We start from the raw sequence: 8,033 nt of genomic DNA, 5'->3' as shown, positions 1-8,033 counted from the left end.
AGAAACAAGGTGTTGCTGTAAGCCTCTGAGATTTGGAGGTTTCTGTCACCATTGAGTAACCTAGGAAAAGCTGATGGATATAGGACAGAATAGGGAAATATTGAGGATCTCAATTTAAACTCTAATGTTTTATTTATTTAGACAATATGAAAAAATGATAAATGTATTAATTCTGGTACAGGCGATTTAATGACATTATCATTTATTCTTTTTTTCTATTTATAAATAATAGAAGTATATTTCTTTAAAAATATTCTGACTTGCCTTAAAGAACTGAAGTACCAGGCAAGAGAGTTGATTGCTGTTTTGCCTCCGCTACTGAGGTCCACCAAGGAATAATATGCTCAGTTCTGGAAATCACACAAAACGGGACAATGACAAACTGAGGAATACCTGAATGCCCTTTGAGGAATAGGTAAGTGTGTTAATTTGCAAGCTGCTGGAATGCGATATACTGGAACTAGAAAGGCTTTTAAAAAGGGGAATTTAAAAGTTACAAGTTTACAGTTCTAAGCCTATAAAACTGACCAAATAAGGCATCCAGGAAAAGATACCTTAGTTCAAGAAAGGCCAATGGGTCTAGAACAGCTGTCATCTGGGAAGTCACATGGCTGGTATTTGCTGATCCCTGACTCCTGGGCTCCATTGCTTTCAGCCTCTGTTCCTGTGGGAGTTCCTCGCTTTGCTTCTCTGGGGCTGGATTTCATCTCTTAGTTTCCCTTGGCTCTTTCCAGGTTCTGGCTTGCTTAACATCTCATGGGACAGCTCCTAGGCTGCAAGCATCTCCAAACATCCATGTATTTGCTCTCTCTGTTGGCTCTGACGTTTCTGTTGGCTCTCTCTCTGAAAGCTCTGTCTTTTCTGTCATTTCTGACTCTCTCCTTTAAAAGATTCCAGTAAATAATCAAGACCCATCTGGAATGGTGGAATCACATCTCTATGCAATCAAAAGTTCACACCCACAATTGGGCATGTCTCACCTGCATGTGGATAATTTAATTAAAGTTTCTGCCCCTACAATATTGAATCATCATTAAAAGAAACTTGCTCCCACAAGATTGGATCCAGCTAAAACATGGCTTTTCTGGGTTAAATAATATTTTCATGGGTTGCAAGGGTAATTCAGTGGTAGAATTCTCGCTTGCTGTGTGGGAGACCCGGGTTCAATTCCCAGTCTGTGTATTTTCAAAAAAACAACAAACAAACAAACAAAAATTCAACAAACAGTGCTGCTATAATGGGATACTCACATGGAAAGATAATGAAATGTGACCCCACCATACAGCATATAATAATACTAATAATAATTTCAAACCGGCATAGTAAATAAACCAAATCATTTAGCTAGAAAGAAAAGACTCAAGGAAAACCTATCATCAAATAACTATAACCTATCAGAAAAGGTTTTGCCATATTGCTTCAAATTTACCATATTGCTTCAAAAGGCAGAACCAGAACAAGTGGATGAAAATTGCCAATGATATATCTTGGTTCAACACAAGGAAAGATTCTCAAAGAGTAGAGCTATTGCTGACCATAGCAAACTTCTTATAAGTCCCTAGAAAAAAAGGCCTTGAGAATCACCTGTTGTTTGGACTTCAAATCTGTTTTGATGATAAATATCTCCTAAACATGCTCACCATCACTTCTACAGATAGCATTTGCCTTAATGAACACTAAAGCTTCCTGGGTATATATGTTCTAAATGTCATTTAAATTTCCCCACCATTGTTCACTAAGTCTACTTCCTACATTTATTAGGAGAAATAAGGATAAAAGAATGTTTTGAGGATATAAAATGTGTCCAGAAAAAAATCATCTAACCCTTTAATGTACATTAGGTCATTCAGAATGAGTTACAATTTGAAAATATGTCATTTTGAGGGATATTTTTGGAATGTCCATAAATGCAAAATATGGGTTTTATTTATCTGTAATCATGCTCTCCCAAAAGGTGCGGAGACTCTAAAATTCCAAACTTGCCATTTTGAGTTTAGTTTTTCATACTCACTTCTTTGTGGAGATGTTCCAGCCCAGCTCTTGAAGGGCTTGAGTTGGCACTGTCCCAAGACCAAAGAAGACACTAGGCACAGAGTCAGATATAAGTTTTACTAGGACTTAAGAGCAGTAGAGGGCCTCCAGTGGCGGCCATTCAGGAAAATGAAATTGGCACTCCACAAAGGTGTGAGCGCAAGAGGCAGTGTATGAGGGTTTAGGACAAAGACATTCCATAGGGTGTGGAAGCAAGAGTTTCAGCAGGGTCTCATGACACAAGAGTTTGGAGGTTTGTTATCAACAGTGGTCAGGGGAGAGGAGTTTTAATGCTTTACAAGATAAATGGTTTATGATATCATCTGCATAACCTTTCCACTCTGAGGAGGTCTGTTGACCTTTAACTTCTGTCCCAGCCATGTAGATGGCTACATGCAGCAACTAACTCTCAATACGGAAGGGGAGCCTACATCCTGGGTCTCCACAGGAGACAACTGAGTTTTGGATGAGCTACTAGAGAGGGTCATCAAGGTAAAAAGATCATGGGCAGGCCCTCCAGTGATGGCCCTTCTCTATGGAATGAGTATTACATACTTGGGCTTGGAGTCTTGGGCTCAGAGTCTTATCTCTAAGACAAAGAGTCCTTGCGGCCTTGAGCAAGCTGCTTACCCTACAGGATCCTCGGCTCCCTCATCTGCAAAATGGAGATAATGATAGTACCTATTTCATAAGAGGTTTAAGGATTGAACGAAATAATTCTTATATATCACTCACTATGACACCCAATACATAGTAAATGCTCCATAATTATTAACTATCATTATTATTTGGAATCAAGCAGATGAAGTTTCAAATCCATCCTATGTCTCTTACGTAATCTTGGACAATGATTATTACAATAATAATAGCCATTATTTATTGAGAGTTCTTATTGCATGCCAGGCACTGTATTAAATGCTGTGCATATTTTATCACATATAGTCCTCAAAACAACACTCTTTAATGAAACCAAGTTTTAGATATAAGTAAAATATCCAAATGGTGCTAATAAATGTGACCCAATCCTCTGACTGATCCAGAAGCTGGTGCTTTTCCAGTCTTTCACTTAAACTCACTGAACCTTAGTGACCACATTAATTAAATATTTAAATGTTGTGAAAATTGAAACAATGTCCTTATTGCATCTGGATTCCTCATCCCCATTTTCCACATTTGCAAGACTTGATGTAGGTTTTCATGCAGAGGCTAGAGATTTCGTTTTCATTCCCATTTGAGACCAACTTATGGTAAATTCGAGGCCTAGAGCTGCATGAATTCCGCTCTGGAACTTGGAAACATGCAAATGAAGATGAGGTCTATAGTCCACAGGGTCCATAGTCCACCAGCCAGCCCAGATCCTAAAAGCCCAGGAAATTGAGGACACTCTGTGCTTCCTTCAAACCAAGTGGAACAAACTGAATTTTTTCTAAAGAGACGCTCCAGATCAAAAAAACAATGAATGGAATACCAAATGTCCTGCCAAAAAATATTGCAAGTTATGAAGCCATTGCAGGTGGGTACATATGAGTACATTATGCCTGCTTTCAGAATCAGGGAGAATGTTTTTTTCCTGAGCCCAAGAGTTCTGATCATCTCAGTTTCCCAGACTTGTGCAGGTATGCAAGAAAGAAGCCTCCTTTGACAGATAAACATATTAAATCTACAAGGTTTTCTTATTACCCTAGTCTGTGGCTAAATGGCAAGAAGGGTAGGCTGTCTTCTGGTCCTATACTCTGCTCTAACTAAAGGGACCCTTCAATCAGCTTATTTCCTCTCTCTGGGCTCATTTTCCTATGAAATAAGGGAATGCGATGCCATGATGAGCAAGCTCTTTTCTAGTCTAAATGTGAATGATTAGAAATGAATAGTCATAATGGACTGATTAAATGGGCCATGAGCTGAAGTGCAAATATTTATCCTAGATGTAATCTGGCAGGAAATTTAACTCTGTTGGGAGTGAAGCTCTTATGAGAATCTAGAAAGTTCTCAGGTTTCCATGATTGACAGTCATGGAGGAACCAATAGAATTATGGTTCTCAGAGACCAGGATGGCAACCAATCAGGGAAAGGCAGCGGTGGGGTTTCGCCTTGTGTTCAATAAGCCATGAGTGTCCCGGTCTACTGATAAAAAAAAAAAAGGGAAGGGCCTTGGCAAATTGATACCTCAGAAGACAGGAAGGGATTAGCTCCGCATGCTAGAGTGAAATGGGGTGTTTCAGAGAAATTTCCTAAAGAAATGTGCTTATTGGCAGTGGGTGTCCTGCTGGGACCAGCAGCCCTTAAATACCCTTGTGATATCCTGGGGCACTTGAATGATCATACTGTTCCAACTGTACGGGCGCTAAAAGCCAACAAAGGAGGCTAGATGAAAATGGTGAGCAGAAAGAATATTCAGTACCAAGAACTCCTCTATTAAACCCGTGGTTCCCAAGCCTGGTGTTTTAGTTTGTAAAGATGCCTGAATGCAACACACTGGAGATGGATTGGCTTTTAATAAGGGGACTTATTTAGTTAACAATTTATAGCTCTTCAGAGGAAAGGCAGCTAGCTTTCATCAGAGGCTCTCTTCTACATGGAAGGCACATGGTGACGTCTGCTGGCCTTCTCTCCTGGATTCTGGATTCTAATGGCCTTCCCTGGGGTGATTCTTTCAGCATATTCTAAACATCTGGACTGAGCTGAGAGTGCTGAGATGAGGTATGCTGAGCTGCTTGGGTTGTGCTGGCATTTAGCTCCCTTCTGACCTTTCTCTTTTAGGCTGCTAGCTAGTTAAATTAAATGTCACTCATTGTGGAAGGCACTCCCCTTAGCCAGCCACGAATGTAATCAGCCATAGATGAATTTCAAATGCGATGGTTTAAGACCCCAGAAACAGAACAGTGGGGCATCATCACCTGATCATGTTGACACCTGAACCTAACTACCACACCTGGCTTTTCATTAGACTATTCTGGGAAAGTTTTTTTTTGAATTAAGATTCCCAGATATCAACAAAGTTAAAATTTCTGGGAATTGAAGAAGTATTAAATTATGTTGGATGAGCCCAAATAACAAGGCACTGCCACAAGGGCAAGCTTAGGGAAAAGAGATGCCTAGCAGCAAGCTTTCCATCTTCCTTCCACACCATCAACAATATTACCTATGGTATAAATTGGAGTTGATTTTTAAAGTGATGTGCTTCATAAAACAAAAATTTCAAAACTACTGGAGCAAGAGATATGTAAGGGTCTTTCCAGAGTCTGCATTCTACAATTCTGAGATCAAATATGTGGTAGTTAGGTTCAGGTATCAGCTTGGCCAGGTGATGATGCCCCGGCTAGGGAGAGTGCCTTCCACAATGAGTGACATTTAATTTAATTAACTGGAAGCTTAGAGACAGGTCAGAAGGGAGGTCAATGCAGCACAGCCCAAGTAGCTCAGCATAACTCATCTTAGCACTGGCAGCTCAGCCCTGACGTTGGGAGATGCATAAAGGAATCACCCCAGGGAAGGCCACTGGAACCCAGAAGCCAGGAGAGAAGGACAGCAGATGTCACCGTGTGACTTCCCATGTAACAGAGAACCTTAGATGAAAGCTAGCTGCCTTTCCTCTGAAGAACTATAAATTTTTAACTAAATAAATCCCCTTATTAAAAGCTGATACATCTCTGGTGTGTTGACTTCTGGCAGCATTAGCAAACTAACACAATATATGAGGTAGATTTGGAAGAACTTTGAATGAAGAAGAGTTTAGATTGATGACAGATGCAAGAGAGAACCATTGGGAGAAGCATTTTTAGGGCTACATATGCTGAAATAAAACCACATATTTGGAATTACTTACTCTCTTGAAACAAACATGGGGAGGAGATGGAGGAGAGGTGTCCAAATGTTTTCACACTCCCAGAATAGGTTTTAATGATCACCTGGTAGCTTCCAAAATTACAGTTATAAACGTGGTTGTTATTTTTATCCAGTTTACATTCATCAAAGGAAAATTCAACGTGTTCTGCATTAATTAAGTGCTGATATATAATTCCAAACTAAATTATTCATCGTTGAATTATTTTATTGTCTAAGCGAATATTGCTCACCCAGGTATTTAATGGTAACCAAGCAAATATTTCAATATTTGACCTGTTCAAATAACGTTCCAGGAAAAATAATATTTTTAAGTTTTAAAAACCAGGAAGAGTACAGCTCAAAGTGTAAATGTATTAGTAAAAACATTTTTGCAGTTTTCTAAATTGGCTTCATGCTGAGAATTAGATAGTTTGCTGAATTATTTTGATCATATAAATATTAGGCAATGGTTCTGTCTCCCAATATTATGAGGCAACAGAAATTTCATCAGAGTGAGATAATTTGCAAGAAAATATCATTGGTCTGAAATTACCCACATGATCTTAAAAACAACAGACATACAGATTGGTAAAAGTGTTCCAGCAGCCATAATTTTAAGGGCCTAACCAAATTTCTACAGCTGATGATTAACGTACCCTCCCCTCTCTTTGTTCTCTGAGTGGATAGTATCTCAGGGAAGGGCTTTCATTCATGGAACACTCGATCATTCTGACAAAGCCACTGTTTCCCCTCCCACCCCCCATTTATGACAACAGGCATGAAAGTGAAATTAGAGGAAAAAATGGATTTTGACTAAAAACCAAATTGGCAAAGTAGTTAGTGTCTCAAATAAGGGCTTATCCATCATTCTCCCTCACATATCTAAAGTGCGTTGTCAGGCCACCATGCTGTCACTAACGTGCTCGCTAAGCTCCCCGTTGCCCGGGCTACAAGGCTCATGTGGAAGGTGAAGGAGGGACAGATGTTAGCATTCCACCAGTTCAGGCAGATGGCTTCAAATGCACCAGGGGAGCCAGAGCATGAAAACTGCTTTGCTAGGACGAGGTTTGTTTCCGTGTATTGTTTGGCTGGCTGCTCACAGTCAGACAGGGAGGGTGGCCTACGAGTCACGGGTTGTCATGTCTGGGTATCAGCCAGAGCTGGGCACTTCCAGACTCCCCCCGTACATGTTATTTATTTTAAGTTTCTATTTCTGGTCTCACCTTTTCTGCCCCCTTCAAATAGAAGCTGAAAAAATAAATCCTGCCAGCTTCTGTGTCCATGTCGCTCTTCTCCAGGTTTTCCCCATGTTCAAAAGACAGACTCCTCTGAGCTGTATTGAGCACAGATAAAGGTGGGTCTGGAGTTGTTGAATACACAAAGGTGTCACTGTCCAATCCCTTTGATCAGCAAGTATCTAATTCAGCATTTCAGACCATACCAAAGAGCACATTGAACATTAAAATTCATACTTTCTAAGAGATCCCTTGCTTTACCTGTCTTCCCCATGCTTCTGGATTTGAACAAATGTTTCTTTCCTCAATAGAGACAGCACTGGCCACATTAAATGGCCCAAGTGTTCTAATTATAGTGTATTAGAATAGTAATTACAGTGATCTATAAAGAACTTTATGGAGCTTAAACAATTCTTTTGCCTGAATTATCCCTTTATTTATTGATTTGTAATTGTAATGTGTAATTATTATATCTAAATATGTAATTGTTATATTTTAAATCCTTATAATAATAATGTTAAATAAATCTTTTCCATTTTACAGAAGGATAAATTGAAGTTCATGATGGTCAAATAAACCTGTCCAAAGTCAGGGCTGTCAGTGAGTGGTAATTAGAACCAGAACCCAGTTCTTGGGCTTCTAAACAGCACCCTTTTTTTTTTCCCCACTCTGCCCCTCTGTGCCCTTCTAAACCAAATGCCATATCATGGAATTGTCCACAATCTTAACCGTGTGATTTCTTTAGTCCCCCTATAAACCTACTCATGTCCACCACTCACAGAATATTCTAGAAATCCTTATGTTTATTATGGTGGAGCAAGATGAAAGGACTTGCCAGACTGGCTGAGCACTGGGGGTGGGGGGGGGGGGGGGTGGAATGTAAACCCAGCCTCTCAACCTACTGGGAACTGAGAACATTTAGGAGGAGATGGAATGGAGCAATAG

This window comes from Tamandua tetradactyla, chromosome 3, assembly GCF_023851605.1.
Source record: "Tamandua tetradactyla isolate mTamTet1 chromosome 3, mTamTet1.pri, whole genome shotgun sequence".
Classification (NCBI taxonomy): Eukaryota; Metazoa; Chordata; class Mammalia; order Pilosa; family Myrmecophagidae; genus Tamandua; species Tamandua tetradactyla.
The sequence above is the reverse complement of the archived record's forward strand: the minus strand, read 5'-3'. Positions refer to the sequence as shown.